The following is an 18,955-nucleotide window of genomic DNA, read 5'->3' on the forward strand; positions in this document are numbered from 1 at the left end:
TTTAACACCAGACTTTTAACTGTGTACAGTGAATTTTGTAGCTTGCTGTCCCTGCTAATGCTGCTGAAAACCCATTTCACAGTAGTCAGAGAACCATTTCCCTGGGTGTGCTGTGTGCACACATGCTTATCTTGGAATTGAGTTTGAATTAGCCTGCATACTTGAAGCAATTGTGATAACATTTTGATATTTTCCACTTCCAGTTGCAAGCTGGAATTTCATCCCCAGAGATCCACCCCCTCGATTCTCAAAGCTCCAGCACCTTTTTACTCAAGCATCTTCATAAAGCTAGAAAATGCACTGACTGACTTCACAAGGTGAGGGTGACTATGCAACAGTAAGTCTTGTCTTAAAATATCTTTACAGTATTACTGTGCTGACTTGCTTGTAGTCCCTTTACTTGGCAGCTGCCAGTTGATTTCCTGCCAAGATGGGCCAGGCTGGCACTTGAAACTGCCTTCCTTTCATTCTCAGTAGGTAGCTCATCTTTCTGTGTTCAGGCAGCAGGAAGAAAGTGTGGTCTGAAGTGAATTGTAAATGAACCTTGTGTCTTTCTCTCTGGCAACTTTTGTAAGGTTGAGATTTCTTATTTTTGTGGAAAAGTGACATGTAACCCAGGAACAAGCAGCAGACTCTCAGGCTTCTAAATCACAGTAAATAACAATTGAGGTGATAAAGAATCAACGGTACTACATGGACTGATTACTTTTTTGAGTTGAATAACAATTTACATTTGCCAGCTGTGGTAGGTTTGTTGCTCTAATATGTAGAAGAGTTTAGCTTTTTCTGAAGTATTTGGTGTAGTGGTGTGAGAACCTCTTAAACAATGGCATTGTCTTCAGTTGTGTAATCCTTTTCTTATTACATATTATTTACTTTCATATAATGATCTCTCTTTACTTTTCTTGAGAGTTGATAGCTGTAATGGGGTGAGTAACCCTTTGTCTCAGCAGCCTTAAGTCCAGCCTGTCCTGTGGTTTGGTTTCAGTCATGTTCTGTACTATCAGGAAAGTTCTGATTTTTCTGGAATGTGAGATTTAAAATTTGTGTATAGTTGACATAAATATAAGCATAAAACAGTTCCAAAAATTGCTGGCTTGAATTTGTTCAGCTGGAAACATTAATTAGGCTTAAAGTAATTTACAGTGAGTACCTTTTACCTTAGTTCAATTTATGTGTGCCAAGTGCTGTGCACCAGGAAATGGCAAAGTGGCACTTGGCAGACAGAACAGCAGCAGGAAAGACAGATTGTCAATGTCTGACAGAAGTGGTGTTTTAGAGAAGACCTGTGATAGTAGGAGGGATGGTCTCAGGAGTGTGATGGTGGTGTAGGACTGATGGGCATCATCCTTAGACCCAATGAATATGTTCAGATACCACGACAATCAAAATTTAGCAATGGGTCTATGAGTGAATGTATGAATAAGTGAAATCAGGAGATCTAACCTGAATATTTCAGTTTACTGTAGCTTACAATTTCTGTAATTCTTGTAATTCTTTGTCATTTGTGACTGCAAGATTTTCTTAGGTGATTTTTTGTTGTGGTATAAGGACATATCTGTTGACAAGGGCATGTCTGAGCTCCCTGGGGAAGGGCTTGAGTGGGAGTCATTGCTGCACAGCCAGCACGCAGGGCCAGGCAAAAGAACCAGTGGTATCTCCTGGGTCAGGGTATCTCTAAAAGCATGGGTACAGGGAGGAAGAGATCAATGTCCAGCTTCAGTTGAAAAAAGCAAAGGCTGTGGGAAATGAGATCACTCTGTTGTGATGTTTAAAGTACTCTTTGGAAATGTTATTTGCAATAGCTGAGGATGTACAGACGCCAGGCAAGAACCCAAGATGTTGTAGTATGTACCAACTCTGAGGAATATTTGGGTTTTTTTAATTTAAAAAAAATTGGTGGCTGTGTTTGCAGTTGTGAGTAAGGTCCAGATAAGCCTGGTTGTTTGCTGGGCTGGTTGTTCAGCTGCCCTGTGGTACTAATGAGACTTAAAAGCAGCTGATTAGTGTGGGTGTGTGTCCAGAAGGGCAGAAGCTGTGAGGAAAGGGTAGTTGACTTTGCCTTGTGAGCTTGGGCAGACCAGACTATGGATGAAGTACAGAACAAATCCAGACAGTGAGGAGGGGATGTAATGAGTTTTGAGTGAGGGCTTTGTATGTAGTGGACCTGGACATGTAAGGGGGAGTTCAAATGGATCACAGGTGGTGTACGAGGGAGTGCAAATTTACTCTCTCTGTCCTAGGCAGAGAATGTATTTTTAGAGTTTTCATGTCAGAGCTTTAGCTGACACTGTGATACCAGTCCCAAGGGAACTGCAGGGCTTTGGTGATGGAGAGATGAGGCAGAAAAACCCCTTGATGGTGGTACAAGTGTGTGGTTGAGGTGAGCTGCTTATGCAGCAGTTGTGCACCTGGGGGTTGTTCAGCACAGCTGAAGGAAGGGTGGATGTGCCTGGGGAATCAAGCACACCAGTACAGCAGCAGCTGTAAGGCCAGGCTATGGCAGTGGCTCAGTAATGAGTGGGAATATCTGTGTGGGAGCAATGTGTTCCTGCCTCAATGCTATTATCATTCCTTTTCAGGGATAAATTGCAGTTTGAAGCATTACAAATGCCATCTGTGTGTGAGGGTAAAAATCCTCTAGTACCACTAAACACAAAGCACTGTTTTCCATGTGGATTTTAGTATAATCAGTCATTGCCTTAACTTCTCTGGGATAATATTGCCATCATCTAAGGCAATAGTTTAGAAAGTTTTTTTTTGATCTCACACCCTTATCAGTAAAAGATTTGTGAGCACACACACCAAAATATATATGTATTATTCATCAATTTGCACACATACTACTCAACTGTTATTATACACATTACAGAACATACACAAAAATGAGAAATTAATAGAAGAGAAGACAAATAGAATATGTTTTATTTTTAAACAAAACTCAGTTTTTACTTTCATTTAGGAATCATTTAGTGAGAGCTATGTAATTGAATGTGCCTCTCAAAATTTTTTTTAAGTGTTGGTTTCTCACTTGTATACAGCCATTTTAAGGGCTGGTTCTAGGTTCAGTTTAGTTTAGTTCAATACTTGGTTTTAATGACTTTCCAAGCCAAATAAGATGCCTGACAATGACAGATCCAAGTGGAAGAAGTGCCTTGTTGGTTTAGTAAATAATGATACTAATTTTCCAGTCCCATACGCTAATTATGCAGAGATTCTTCTTGGAATTCATCTATTAAATTTCTGCCTTCCCTGATGCCAATCAGTTCTTCTTGCAGGCTAATGGAAAGATGTTGCATTCTTCTCTTTTCCTGAAGCACTTCTTTTGGAAGATTTTTAAACAGTGTTGGAGTTTTAAAAAAGATTTAAAAATTTTTAAAATTATATACAGCTTTCAGAGGTTTTTATAGGAGGCTTTTTCAGTGGACACATTTGCAAACATCTGTTTTCAAAACAGTCTCTGTAAAGTGAGTTTCTTCTGGAAGGCAGTTACCCTCTTGCTCCCTGTTACAACAGGCTGTCAGCTTCACCTTGAAGGGACACCTTAGGTGTGTATTTATTTGAAAATATCTGGTAAGTAGGATAGTGCAGACAGCCCCTTCTCAGCCCAGAAAAGAACAGGCAGTTTTGAACAGTTGCCTTTGTAGGAAAAAACACATGGTGTGTCATTAAGTGTGACAACTCTTTTAGGCCCTTTGCCACAAGATAACTAGCAAAACTTACTGTGGGAGTATGAATTTTGTGGTCACTCCCCATCTTGTTACAAGGTATTCTGCTGCTTGAAGCTCTAATTTTTATAAAATTATATAATCAGTGACATCCTGAGCACTTGGTGCACTCCTGCCTCCAGCATTGCTGTGTTGGTTTTTCTATGAATGATGCAGTGAAAGAATTTCATGTGTGGTTATGGAGTGACTGCTTTAACTGGAATAAAAAATAAAAGGGTTCCAGTGTAAAGGTTACAGATAAAATCACGTAAGTGTACACTTGCAGAGTTTAATAAAACATTGTTTCTAATAGAGAAATAATTTGCTGTTGAGTTTACTTTGATACATCGCTCCTGGAGTGGCTCACAAAAGAGAAGTTCCCAGTGTGTTTCACTGGTGAAACAATCCAGCATATACCCTAATTTGAGGCGTGTCAGAAACATCTGTAAGGTCAGCCAAAAGTGTAGCACACCTCCTACACTGCATAATTTGTTCTAATTCTTGTTTCCTCAAATCTTCAGCTGTTTTCTGTGAGTCTTCCAGCAGTATTTGCTGACAAATGAATGCCATATTGTCTTCCATGTATTATTTCAGCCATTTTTTACTGCAGTAGGAAGACCAAATGGTCTCTCGTGCTATATGCCTTTGTTTCTTCTGCTGTAAAGTAAGAAAGCTTTAAAAAGGCTTTTGAAGGTTTGCCATTGAGTTCAGGTGGTTGGGGTTTTTTTAAGTGAAGTACTGTATTAAATATCACATGACTTGAAGAAATTGTAAAGATTTGTCCTCACCTCACTGGGTACTTAATTTTTAAATATCTTGCTAATCATGATGGCTTCATATTATCATTATCTAATATCTCAAGGCAAAATGTGTATTTACAGTGAGGTTCATCATTAATGATGGTAGATGTAAATCCATATTTCATATAATTATCATCATCATTCCAATTTTTTTGGCCAACTTTTTGTCAGATCTGATTAGATTGTTGATTTTTACCTCATAATTTGTGTGACAAGTAGTTTTTACTGGGAATAGGAAGTCAGCTGTTGCATATGGATTTTAAAGCAAAAAGAAGATCTGTCTTGGCATTTGTGTATCTGACATAGTGACACTTCAGAGTCGTCGGGATCAGAGGTGATTTTAGGAAGGTTTGCAGCTGTAGGGGGCCTTAAAGGGCCCTAAACCATTTGTCTGTTTCCCTGGTTAGAGTTCTTTGCCTTCATTTGTCTCGTGTTACCATACTTGAAAATAGAGTATTTAGTTACTAGTCCACATGTGTTGTGACAGCATGCAAATTTCTGTAAGGATGCCTTTGTTAATTGTGGTCTTAGGTTGTGCCAGTAAAACCTTTAGAAATAAGCATTCCTAAATAATGGAAGTTTTGTTGCTTTTGGTTTTCTTTGCTTCTGGGACTTGTAAGGAGGGACAGCAATTCTTCTGGTTTGCTTATAGCAGCCAACATAGTGTAGTTCCCATCCTGCCTGAGGCCACAGCAGATAAATTCCAAGTACCTGCAAAACATCTGCTATCAAAGCACCAGTGCTGTCTTGGTACCCACCCAAAAAGTGTATCTTTTCTTGTACAGCTCATCTTTCTGTAGCTGCCAAGGAGTGAAATACAATTTTTGCCCTGAGGAAGATGGAAAAAACAAGGTGGGATTGCAGATAATTGTGTTTTGGGTAGAAAGAGAAGATAAAGCAGGGAGTTGCTTTTAGGAGTTGTTTACAAGACACTGAGAAGCAAAGGAAGAAAAGTAGAATGAGGACAGAAAATGATAGAATAGAAATAAGAATGAGAAAAGCATTTTAAAATGCTTTTCTGCAAACTGTAGTTACAGCTTTGTAAAGACTGAAGGTTTCTAGCAGTGTGTATTGACTAATTGTTTTTGGTTTTGTTTTGTTTTTCTGGACTAATTTGACTCATGCCAAATTTCTTGCTTCATGTTTACATCATTATTTTAAGCACAGCTATATTACTGCTTGTCAAATACTCTTTATGTTATTATGACCAGATGCAGAAAGCAACCATGTCATCACAGAAACAGACCTTACAGAATAGCTGCATTTTGTATCAACACTTGTTCTGATGTCTTCAGTAGTTTTGCTGTTTCCTTCTGAATTTGAATTGTTGTGTAAGAACTCTCTAATTTAGCTTTCTCTTGTTTGGCACATTTTTCTTTACATGTATTCTGTGAAATCTAACTCCTCCATGACATGTGATGAGTGAATTAGGGTCCTTGAGACTTGAAATTTGTCTTCCTTCTGAGTCTCTAGTGTTTAGTAGAAGTTTTGTTTCTTCCTGGTCAGTGTACAGATGCTTCAAATACTTGTGCTTGTTAGGAGTTGCCATTTGAATCTAAGCAATTCATACTTTAGATATCTCCAAGTAGCTTAGAATTAGAAAAGCTTTCTTCTGGCAACATTCATGGGATATTCAACTAAGCAATAAGAAAATGCTTCTTTGTAAGTAATAAGCTAATGAAAGCCTAGTATTTGTATAATCAGGTTTGCCTGAGGAGTATGGCTGTCTTGTCAGTAGCTGTTGGAATGCTGCCTTTGACTGGGTAGGAGACAATTTTGGGTGGTGTGAGTGACCGTTGGCTGGTGAAACAGCTGCACGTGGGGTAGAGGAGTTGGGGCAAATAGGGCAGGCCACTCTGGGCTTCTCTCTTGGAGCTCTTGTTGCTGCCATGAAACCAGCTCTTTCTCCACAATGCATCTGATGCAAAATGGGGTTAAACTCAGCTGTTTGCATGAAAAATACCATTATCATGCTTGGTGAAGAATGTACACAGGTGCATCTGGGTCATTGTTAGGCAGACCCTGGTCCATAGTGGATGTCTTGGGAACAACAGAAATGAAACTCAAGCGGGATGCAGATCTTGGTGCAAGTCCCACAGTCTAGAAGTGAAAGGCATTGTTAACAAGGAACCTGTGTTCAGCAAAAAAGCTCTAGTGATGTGTGGAAGGCAGAAATCCTGACTAAGAGTTAACTAAGGAGGGGATTTAGACAAGACCTTTTGCAGTTCCAGCATCCTTTTGTTGCCTGCTTTGTCAGGTAGTACTTGTCCATCATGCAAAGCTTTAAATGACCTGTTCAGTACATGGTGGCCAGTGGCTGATATCTCACTGAAGGGGAATGAAGTCTGAGTGTGCTAAAGGGTCTCTAACATGGGTGCTATACTGCAAATGAATAATACAGTGCTGTATCTTTCTAGCAGAATGAGTAAGGAACTAAAGCCCTCAAAGCGAGTATTTATTGTAGAAGAGTTTGATTCCTTGAGCTGGAAGATATAACTTAATATGTTTAGCTGTTTTCTGAGAGTCTATGTCCAAGTCTGCAGGGTGCTGCAACTTAATTTGTTTGTTTATACTGCTGGTTTCTAAATGTCTGTTCTTGGCTTGTTTGGGAAGTCTTGCAATAGTTATTTCCTGCAGCTGAACAAAGGAGCAGTGTTGAGTGTTTGAGAGAGTGCTTAGCAGGTAGTCGAGAAAAGGTACTTCCCAGTAACTCAGCTTTGAAATCCTCGAATTGAAAAAAAAGTTGTTTTCTCACACATGCTCTGCTTTTCCCATGCATGCTCGGCTGTCTTTAGTGATTCCAAATCCATAGGAACTTGGGTTTAGTCCTACATAAAGCCGTGTGTAGGCAGGAGGAGGTTTGCCCACTTCCAGATCTCTATGAGGTATGTGTTAATGTTGAATAACTTCTCACATTGAACCAGCTGGTTGCATTTTCTGAGCTGTTGTTTCAAATTCTTGTCCTGCTGAGATACCAATGTGACTGCTTTGTTTTTTAAGGTGCTCTTAACAGACATACAGGCTGGAAATGCAAAACTGAGCTAGTAATAGCTTAGGTCTCCATGGTGACCATGGGATCCTGAAAACTAAGGAAATGATATTTGACTTCCTAGGGCTCTAGGTTACTCCTAGGCCCTATGGATTCAGGCTTGCAGTGGAAAAAGTGTTTCTTCAGGCAGAGTAGAAAACTATACACAATATAGAACATAAGCCCCAGGTTTGTAATTACAAGAGAGGCACTGTGGTGGTGTTCAAGTGAAAAAACCATAGGAAGCCTTTGAGGAGGTCTACAGAGATGAATTACCCTTTACAAATTACTTCAAAAGAATCTTATAAATAGTACTCTGGGCTGCCTCCATAAAGTGTCAAAAGAATGAGCTTGCTCTATGACAGTTCCTGCACTTGAAGGCAATGTAAGTTATTAATGAGATAGTGAAATTGTGCTTTCTGGTGCATATACTTGATATCTTCTAATCTACTGAGCTCAAATGTTCAGTTATTCATGGAGGCAAAGTCATTGAAGCACTATTGAAATCTGAGGATGAGGAGGAACAGCTCTGAGGAAATGTGTCTGTAAAATGAGCACATATGATGTGTCACATCTGTCTAGATGAGTACCAATACAGCCTGTGGCTTTGGCAGTTGATTACTTACTATAATTCAACCCTCACATCAAAATAAATTCACTTATTTAGTGCTGATGGTCAGAAAGAATAAATATACATTTATTTTGAAAAGTGGAAATCATTTAACTTCAAGATGGTTTGTTTGACTTTACAAGGATAAATAGACCCAGGAGTACGTGCTGTTGATTTTGAGTGCTTTAGCATAGTTATTGTGAGTCAGAGACCAGGACCAGGCTTTATGCTTCAGTGACAGTGTCTGGACATTGAATTGAAATCTGAACTATTTCTGTAGTGTTCTCTTAGGTAGAATGGAGTAACATACCCAGCATCAATAAATTACTGGCATTCATTTTTTTGTTTCTGCATTTTCTTTTGGAGAAAAAAGGTTTTGATAGTTGAAAGCCAAGTTCTCCTGTCATTTGATGCTTTCCCACAGCATGGAGCCCCTGTGTGGGCTCTGTGGCTTTTGGCTGTCAGAGCTGGGCCGCCATATGGGCTGTGGGTATGCAGCTACAGCTGAAGCCTCAGCTTCAGCCACAAACAGTGCGATTTACAGAGAGCCTGGGGGAACGTTTTTTTGCTTGCATTGCATATGCAGGCGTGGCTAAACAATCAGGATTTTACCTTTCTCAGAAGCATTACAGACTTGTAATTGCTCTGTCAAAGGTAAAGGCAGAAACCTTGATGGGCAAGGGGAAAGTAACTTTGTGTGTCACAGCAAATTGAGTTCCTGAAATGTCAAGTTTGGATTTGAAAATTTAATTTGAAATACGGACTTGGAAGGCATATTCTGACCTACAGCTTGCGTTTGAAGCTTTATTAAACTTGCATCCTCTACCCTTTCTTTCTCATGCCCTTCTCCAATAATGTTTCATGTACTAACGGAGCGTGATAGAAGTAACAAATCTGAATTGCTGTATTCTGATGATACTTGAGAAACTGAGGGAATGGATGTTGCACACCATTATTAGTAGTGTGAAAAGTCTTCTCCTCATTTGCAAAAGTATATATTTTTTCAGAGGAAAAAGGACTAATATATTCCAATTGTTGCATTATTAAAAATAAAAACAAAAAAAATTGGCAGCAATTCAGGAAAAGTTGAAAATGCTCCAGTTCCCCAGGGATATATTTATCTTTTTGTACTCAGTGTTGTAACTGACCCCAACTTGCAGTGACATGTAACTTAAGTTTATTCCAGCTTCCTAAGCATTAATGACTTGGGCTTGAAGAAGTAAATAGGTTGTAAATAGGTTTTTAGATTGTGGCTTGCTCTCCACTTGTACCTGGGTTAGGATTTGATAAGTTGTAAGTTTGGTTAAAATTAAAACCAAGATGATTTTAAGCTACTTGTTTGTTTCTAATGGCCAAATAGAGAAAGGGGAAAGATCTTGCTCAGGAGCTTGCACCTGCAATGTGAGCAGCCCATTTTGGTGTGCTGCAAGTATTATGCATTCTTGAAATTAAAATAGATCCAATCTCAGTTATGTTCTGTTACTCTTGATCCTAAAACTCAAAACTAAGTTTTTTCCATCCTGGTTATTGGATTTGGTTCTTCAATTTGTGCTGCCTCACTCCTTCCCATACCCCAGGTTTTTGGGCATTTTTTTCCCCCCAAACAGCTGCTTGGAAGCATTACTGAAATAGTTACCAGCTGCATATTGGTGTACAGCCTGGGACAGTAAAGGGGTCATTCCTTGGAAGGTGTCTGCCTGCATGGCAAACCCTCATTGTTCTACACATTGCTAGAGTTTGAGTCTTTCTATTCCGTAAAGAGATAATCCTCTTTTATTAAAATTAAGACTTGGGAAAAAAATGTGTCCCTCTAGCAAGGTTTGGGTTTCATCCCTTGGGATGAATACCATAAGAATAGTTTCCTGTGTCCAGCTACCACTTGCCCTCTGTAAGAAGCAGCTCTTTGTTTGAAGGCTGTCAGGTTACAGGGCAGGCACTGGCTTTTCTTTGGTTCCTCCTCAGCTGCTCTTAATAGGGAATATCTTTTCCAGTTGCCTCCTGCTAACACTAAAGAGAACCCTTGTTTTGAAGTGTGGGTTATGTTTGGCAACAAATATCTAATGCCAAATCTTGCAAGGAATGTTTGTCACCAAGTAACAAACTTTATTCCAGCCTCACAAAGCACATCATCCATAATGAGCAATTGTCATTAATGATGTTTTCTTCTCAGATTGTCTATTCTGTGTGAAAATAGGGGTCTTATTCATGTACTGATGTTTATTGAATCTTGCATCACAGCACATGAAGGGCTGGGCTTTAGACATGCAGCAGTTGTTTGCACAGCAGTGAGGAATCTGCCCTTGCTGTGGGTGGGACAGGCAGTGTGTGCTGGTGCACACAGAAAATACTGGGAACCTGGAGATGCTCTCTTGGTGGCATGTCATCTTTTTCTTAAACACAGTTTTCAAAAGGCTTGGGGCGTGTTAACTCCACACAGGAGGGTGCTAATTCAGCTAGTGTCACACTTCTGGCCCATGTTTGAAAGAGAATCTCATCAACAGTTAGTATCATTTAATGTGTATTTTGTGCTGGAAACCCTTTTGTTTCATTTCAAGTGAAGTTCTATTGATATGCTGTTAGTTTATGACAGCCTTTCAGCAGCAGTGACACTTTTGATGCCAACTTTCAAGAACAGAATTCTCATCAGTTTTCTGTATTATGTACTCTTGTAAATATGGTTCCAAAGATTATTTCCTGCTTCAGAGGATCAAATAAAATGCAGAGATCTCTACTGATTATTGTGGCTGTGATGAATCCCTGGCCCATCCAACAGTGCAGAAAACTGTTTTACAGTCTCTTGTGTGCAGAAACACCTACAAGCAAGCTTCCTGATGGGATTAACTGCTCTGCTGACCACTCTTCAGTTTTTCCTGAAATCAGTAGCTTAAGTGAACTCTAGTACAATATCTATCTGCTTGATGGAGATGGGGCTGAAAACTATTTGGGCAGTGTATTAACAGATGACTTGGTTGACTTCCATTGTTCTTCTCAAAGTTTGAACTTTCAAAGTTTGAAAGCATTATTATATTCATTATTTTAAATTTAAATGAGTTAGAGAGTGTTAGGAGAGATTCTGCCTAATAGTGGGACAGAAGTTTTAATCAACTGTGTGTTTTGATACTTTAGTTGTGTGAAAGCAAATTATGTATATCAGTTTGCACACTTCTTTTTGGTGTTGAGCTAGAAACTGGAAATTCCTTTTGAAAGAAATTCTTTCTGAGGAGTGAAGTCTGCTTGATGGAGCACACTTGCAGCCAAACCAAATTGTCAAATGAGCCCAGCCAATGCAAAATCTAGTCTTTCTTTCAGCTGAAAAGCTGTGGGAAAGCTAGTATTAGTTTTCTTTGTTTACTCCTTATTTCAGTGCCAGGTGCTTCCGAATTCACTGCATTTGGCATTAAAATAAATGTTCTACACAGAACACTAAATGTTGACTGTTACTAATTTGTGTTGTAGAAATGGTCAGTGTGTCTTGCTGGCAGATGAAGCCTAAGAATGTTGTGTTTGGAATACTTGGACCTTTCATTTTTTCCCCTTCCCTGCAGAAAAAGTTGCTTTAAGAACTGCCTGTTAAGTTGGAAATGACCTTACTTGCCTTCAGTTATAAATAGCAGTAAAAAGGAAGGGGATTCCCCTGCTGTCAAGCCCCATTCATGGCTTTCTATTTTGGTTATAGCCACGTCTTACAATGAGTGCACTGTGACTTCCAGCCTTCAGCCTGCTGCAACAAATGTAGTTGCAATCCAAAAACTGTGTGCTTGAGGTCATAAGCAGGTAACATTGCTCTGGTACAAGTTCTTTTTGTTTCTTTTTTAGTTGGTGGAGTTAAGAGATGCCACCATATGTATTGAAACAGTGCCCATGTGCTAATTTGTGTGCCTCATGTGTTCCTTTGGGCTCTGTTGAATCAGGAGAAGCTGTTAATGGTGAAACACTACTGTGCTAGAAATTTGAAGAAAGAAAATCTTGTGTATAGGACAGCTTGAAAGGGCAACCCTTTTTCTTTGTTCATATTGCTTTCTCTTAGAGTGCTGTGGTTCTTGTGCTGTTGTGGAAGGAAAGCACTTGAAATAAATGGCAAAACATCTTAGTCATTATCTTGGTTTTGATGTGTGTTGTTTCTTTAAGATCACATTTAAACATAGTTTTAAAAATCAGCTCTATATAGTGTTAGTGAAGACACACCCTAATTTGATACTAGAAGTGCTAACTGTTCTCAGCCATTTAATTATATATGTTGTGTATCTCACTAGCTGATCAGTTACCTGATTAAAATACATTTTTGGCCAAATGCAGGTTGGTATTGGTGTCCAGTTTACACCCCACCTTCAAGTCACACTGTTTATATCTTCAGCTGTGCAATTATGTGAATGTGTTGGGAGGAAGCATTTGATCATTTAGAATATGATCATATGATTGATGCTTGATCTTGCAAGTAGTACCATTGGACAAGAGGATTTCTAATCAAAGGTTTCTGTGGGTTGTATGGGAGAACAGCTCCTGTAAAGCAGTGTAAAAAGCTCTGTATGCATGGCAGGGCATAATTAGTGATACTCCATTATTTTGTACATCACTATAACCTGGTTTTGAAGGGAGAATGAAGGCAGGCTTGACCTCTGACTTCAAGTGCTAGTTAAATTGATTTGACATAAGTAGTAGTTTTATGTCATTTCCCAAAACAAGACAACAAAACCGTGGGCGAAGGTAGAATTAGTTTGAAAAACATCATCTGTTATGGGCTCATGTCAATCCTTTTCCATCCTTTTGCTCATGTCAGACAAACTAAAACCAGATTTGTCTGGTTCAGCTTCTCTATGATTGACACAAGTAGGTTATGAGTGGTGATTGTACTTTCAGTTGTTGAGATTAAGAAGCAGCTACAGTTGTGGGTTTTTCAGTGCTCTTCAATTCATGAAGGAAGCTGCTCAGCTTCATCTGCTTCTCTTTGCAAAGCTGTTCTGTTGCAGCCAAGGCCATTGTTTACATGTACCTTGCATAAATTGAGTATTTTGTCCTGTATGAAAGTGAAGAAGATTGTGGAATGTGTTCTTGTTAGTAAGTTATAATTGTCTTGACAGAACATTAACCATCTCCTGAGACAAGCATAATTTTGGGGTAATTTAGATCATCAGATTTAGAAGTATTAACCACCATCAGCTATTTATTACATTTTTGTTTTAGAAGGAGGCAGCAAAAGACCAGAATATTTGTATAAGTATCAGTCTGGGAGGATATATGAAATGTAATTAACAAGCTGATCTGCATGGAAATGGAATCAGTTTTGTGTGCTCTATCTGAGATGGCTCTGATGGTTTTTGAGTGACCAGCTTATCTCTATTCTGTATGTATCTGTATGGCAATGTATTCTTTCCCTGACTATGTAACCATTTGAAAGCTGGGTCTGAGCAGTAGTTTTCACTCAACACTGCAAGGACTTGGACATGCACAGATTGAAGCATCTTTTAATTCAACCCCGATGTCTTAGAAGAAGAGTCTGAATTCTGCTCTGCTTACAGTGTGCTGCTGGTATTGAAGTGCAGATTGACTGCAATCCCTGATCTGCAGTGGGCACTACATGCACAGGAGAAGGCATCTCTGAGTAGTCATTGTGGAATTTTGTAGCATAATACTACGTTCTGTATCTCAAAAATACAGGGATTGTAATTTCCACTTTGGGAACAGCTAGTCTTGTAAAAATTCCCCAAGAGTGCAGCAAGTTCACCCAGTGCCACAACAGTGCTGGCTGTGTTGTGTTCTCCCAATTTCCCATCCAGAGGATTGCTGAAGTCTTACAGTTGCAGTGCTGAGACCTCAGAATTCAACCTGGCATTTGATGTTTGAGGTGCTTTTTCACTAAAATCCCTGACAGGCCAGCAGTTCTTAAATAAAGTGAGGTTGCTGGTGGCAACAGGCACAGGATCATTCCAGTAAGAACTTGGGTAAGATAGATACCGAACAATAGATTACAGTGGAGGTTTGTTTTGAGTCTCCAGTTATTTCTGACATGGCTTCAGTTTTCTTAAATAAGATTAGCATTGCCCTTATCTGTAAACTCTTGAGATGAAATGATTTTAAATAACTTGTACATGTTTATGAAGTACTTCTTTGTAATGAGCCTTAAAACTGAAGGAAAGCTATTGATGCACTTTATTTTCTTTTAATCAAAGGGCAAAAAGCTAATATTTTCTATTAAGTTTTGTACCTTACCCTCAGTAGGTGTAGGATAGTGAATTGAAGGGCAGGAGGGCAGGTGCTCATGCTGGGAATATCTGATGTCTTTTGGAACGTCTGGCTTCACTGCCTGGAAGAGCAGCAGCACTGCAGTGAATGGCAATGACAGCTGCTGCAGTTTCAAGACCAACAAATGACTTCATTTCCTAGATTAATTTTTTTTTTTTTTGTGAAAAGTTAAGCACTTGTAAATTAATGCTTGCAGCCTCTAACAACACATTGTAGTGGCATGTTCATTCCTCAGTTTGGGAATAGTGAAACCAGTCAGGGCTAAAGCCTGTGTATCTGCAGGCATATGCAGGGTTGCTTTTGTGTTTGCATCACTGGATAACACCACCAGCAGCTTCTAAGTCCTGTTTAAAACCTTGCAATTCTTTTAACTTTGTGAGCATGTTGAAAGTTTCAAGGGCAAGTATTAAAGTGAGAAGTATTTGTTAGACTTGCATAATGTGAATTTTAGTGATTTGAAAGGGAGATGAGGTCCGTGAAGAAGCACTTCAGTTGTAGAAGATACATTTCTTCTCAAATTAACATTTTAGAATCAATGTTTTAACAGTCTCAAAGACTAAAAACCCTTTTAGGATTGCAATATTTACTGGCTGTAGTGTAATTTCTTTGCTTAGTTTGCTGTGTGAAGTTTAGCCTAAATATGTCAATGCTGAATTGATGAGTTGCATGAGAATGAAATACGGGAATTTTAGAAATATGTAAAAATTGGCATTTCATAAAAGTACTCTGTTATGATTTGGCAAAAATATTGTAGTTTTTGACAATCTCAGACTTTGGCCTTTAGGTTCATGGATGTCAATGAGGACAAATGACATTTATAGAGAAGCTGGATTCAGAAACAGTCACTGCTTGAAGCGTTCCTGATTGGCTGTAGTGTTTTATCACAAATATCTTGAAAATGAAGATACCTTGTCTAGAAGTAAGTGTTGGGTAATAGAAATAGTGGCACTGCAAATATTAAAATTATCTGTCAAGAGTTTCTTCTCCACACATCTCTAATATGGACTTTCTTGGAAGCATTGATCAGATGCTGTAGGTTTGCTGTAGCTCATGTGTGTTTGGGCAGCAGTTGCTGCTGTCAGGTCATTCCAGCTCAGTTCTGCAATTTGAGCTGCCCTAGTTTGTTATTAACTTTACTCTGAAGGACTGAAACGTGGTTGCTTTACTGCCACAAGTCAAGTTATTCAAGTTTTTCTGTTATTTGGCTTGGTGTGGCTGTCATTTTGAAAAGCAGTGTCATAACATGCTGTTTCTTTCACAAACCTCTTAGCTTAGGTAAAGTATTTGAAGTGTTTTTCTCCCCACAACAGTGCTCTGATGTGAGTTAACATCTAAGTCTTGCTTGCTGCTGGACTGTCCTGTAGAGCTGTTGCATTATTCAGAGATCCCAGACTGGCAGGAAGGAACCAGTAAGTACAATGGTATGGGGGAATATTTTACTGGCATTTAATGCTCTGCATACCTCCGAGCCAGATAGCACCAGTCAGAGTGATACTGTGTGTGCTTTGAGAAACCTGGCAAAACAAGTGGCTAGCGCCAGCATTTATTTTATTCGTAGCTTTTATTCTTAGCCTTAGCTGATCAGTAATCAGAGTTTAGGCACTGCTATCTTAGAACTGTATTTTACATCTGCATCCCTTAACATATTAAATGAAAAAGAGCAGAAAATATTCTTTTAATGTATCTATCTTCTTTACAGTCTTACCATCTTAGGGAAAATATTTGACTGCATAACCTATAAAATTGTATCAACAGGAGGAGGGACATTATTCAACAGTATTCAAAATAACAGTGTGATCAGATTTAATTTGACAGTCTGGAGTTTGCCATGAGGAACTTTTGTCTTTGACAGGACATGATGTGTATGTGTTGTTCTGCCTCATCTCGGTGTTCTTGGCATGTGAGTTATTCACAGGAGTTATTTGTACACTGGTACATGGTAAATACATAGGAAGATTTGTGTTGTGTAGTACATTTTGTTACAGTTGCTTAGTTTGGAAACAAGCCGTGTCATCCGAGCAGCATTGTTTCTAAATGCCCAGGGAGTGTCTTGGTAGGTGGCATTTCTGACAGTCTGGTATTTCTGCCCAGATGTCTGAGCTGGCCTCAGGAACTGAAGCACGGTAGCTGCAGCAGCTGACTTGATTTCCCCACTGATCTCATGCTTAGTGAGTTCTTTTGCCTTTTCCTTTTCTGGTTCCCCTCTTGGCCACCTCTGCAGCTGGAGCTTTAGCAGGTAAAGGCTGAAAGGCCTTTCTGCTTTAGGCACATGCAAACTGTGTCATCACCAATGTGTGGTTTCTATGATGAACAGCTGAATGTATCACTCCATCTCTTATTTCAGACCCCTGAGGCTGGGTCCCTAATCAGCAGCCTCAGGGGACTACTTGGGTGCCTTTGCTGCTTTGTGCTTTGTTTTGTTGTTGCAAAGTCATGGATAAAACTAGGAATATCATATTTGAACAACTACTCTGGAGGAAATGGTATTATCTGTAGAGGAATGGGAAATGAAGAGAATGGTTACTGAAATAATTGTCCTAGCAAAAACAAAGAAAAACAAACATCTGGGGCTTTTTGAGCAATTCATTAGGTTCTCCTTGCTGGGAGTGCCATAATAAACACTGCATAGTATTCCAAGCATCTGTCATGCTGCAATAATTGGGTTCTAGAGAAATAGCTGAACTGAAAAAAACCTGGTTTTTGTGGCCAGGTTTTCATACTGTCATAGTTCAGAAATGGGAAATGCTAGAATATTTTTTATCATTGCCTCAATTTATTATTAGAGGAGGCAGAAACATGAAAATCCTTCAGTCAAAATGTGATTGAAATGTGATGGGAAATGCACATCTCCCTTTGAGAGAATCTATTGATGTCTTCATCAGTTATCTTGCTCTGAAAACAAAGGTTTCTTCATCATGTGACATGTGTTTCAACTTTTTAATTTCTATTTTTTTTCTTTTTTAATGAAGATTGGCATGGTAATTTACTTTCCCCAGTATGTTGTTTGAGGCGATTTTTGGGCACAAGAACATTCAAGTGTAAGTAAAATTAATTTTCTTCTCCCATTCCTGTCTCCACTGGCATGGCTTTCTTCTGTCAATACAGTCAATTCCTAGTATTAGTTATATTTAATTGTCAGAATACTGACTTGATTTTGAAGTGCAAACACTCTGATTTACTGGAATTTTCAGCACTGAAGATTGTTTCAGCTGCTCACTGCCCTGCTGATATTCATCTCTGGTACTTGGGGCTGCTACTATGTATACATCAATGCTCACAACTATTGCCAGGAGGCTTTGCCTCTTCTGTTCCAGATTTGAAAACAACTAAGAGAAAAAAAGTATCATTTACTTTCTTTCCTTATCTCACTCTGTATATATGTAGAGTAACTCTTAAAAGCTTCAAGGTTAATTTATTTAAAGGCTTAATTATGCTAGCTTTTAAGAAGGAGGACAGAGTGTAATAAAATGGCCTCTCCTACAGAGGGGGAAGCCCAAATGAAGGCAATCTCCACGGCAGTGTCAGTCCAACAATAAAGTTACTGTTCAGGCAGAGCTTCCAGCTTGGCTCTTTGGCTTGTGAGGGCTGAGCTTAGGGCAGCACTGAAGCTGCAGCCCAGGCATTCTTTGTTGTACTCAGGGCTCGTGCTGTGGCACCAACCCCACAGTGTTGCCCAAGTGTCCTTGACTTCTGTTCAGATTGAGTTCCAGGAAATTTGCCAATATGTTGTTGTTCAGCTTCTTCAAAAACCTACTGCAGCCTCAGGTTATGTATTTGGGTGCTGCTGCCAGGCAGGGTTTGCTGCAGATAGGGTTGGTGGCTGGATGTTAACCGCTACAAAATGTGCAACTTTTGGTTTAGTGTTTTTGTGCTGGCTGGTTCTGTAGTTCAAAGATTATTCTAAAGGTTCTTTTAGTAAGAAAGAACTGCTCACAAAATAATCTAATCTAAGATGCAGAGCCAGTTTAAGCAGCCTAATAAAGAGAACTCCAACACTATGAGTTTTAGAAAGGTGTGTCAGTTCATGCTTGAAGAAATGTAAAGCTTGTAAGAAATTGGTGCTGACTGTAAAGCTAAAGGAGTGTTCCAGGGGGTCTATCCCTACTGCCTTTTCTAGCAGTAGGGAAATACCCCTTGGAATAGGCCTTGAAATATTTGTCCTGAAGTTAAAACTGAGGCATTATTCTTGTTTTAGTATTTAAAAAGTCACAGTTAAATCAGGTATTAAATGGTGTGCATTTCAACTTAACTCCGTGCACACTGCTTCACTTTCTCTGAACCTTCTAGACAGTAGGAGGGCCTTCTGTACCTGTCCACACTTTAGCAGAATTCTTCTTGCTGTTACTCTGTTGTTCCAGAGTTGTCTACCTCTCTGCTTTTTCTCCCTTAGATTATTTATGTGTTGTTCTCGAAGAAAAACAGTCTAATTTATAGGACTTTGAAGATGATACTGGACTTAAGTGTTACTTGGTAATCAGGCATATTTTATCAATCAACTCTGTTATATCTGAAGAGTTTTCTGATGTTTTCTGAGATCTGGCTTATAGAGGAAGCCTGTTTTCTGAAAGCT

At 39.2% G+C, this 18,955-nt stretch overlaps 1 protein-coding gene across 2 annotated transcripts in view; it reads left to right on the forward strand.

Annotated features, from left to right (window-relative positions):
- Positions 1-204: 204 nt before the first annotated feature.
- The window catches only part of TLN2 (talin 2), a 137,972-nt gene continuing 119,221 nt past the window's right edge, over positions 205-18,955 (forward strand). Inside the window, exons 1-2 of one of the 2 annotated variants that reach the window (XM_031061005.1) lie at positions 16,534-16,553; positions 17,355-17,423. The gene's annotated coding sequence lies outside the window, so the exon portion shown is untranslated. Of the gene's footprint in view, positions 318-16,533; positions 16,554-17,354; positions 17,424-18,955 lie in introns of those variants that run through there. The other variant, XM_031061004.1, reaches the window with a different exon arrangement.

This window comes from Geospiza fortis, unplaced genomic scaffold (genome assembly GCF_000277835.1).
Source record: "Geospiza fortis unplaced genomic scaffold, GeoFor_1.0 scaffold317, whole genome shotgun sequence".
Taxonomy (NCBI): domain Eukaryota; kingdom Metazoa; phylum Chordata; class Aves; order Passeriformes; family Thraupidae; genus Geospiza; species Geospiza fortis.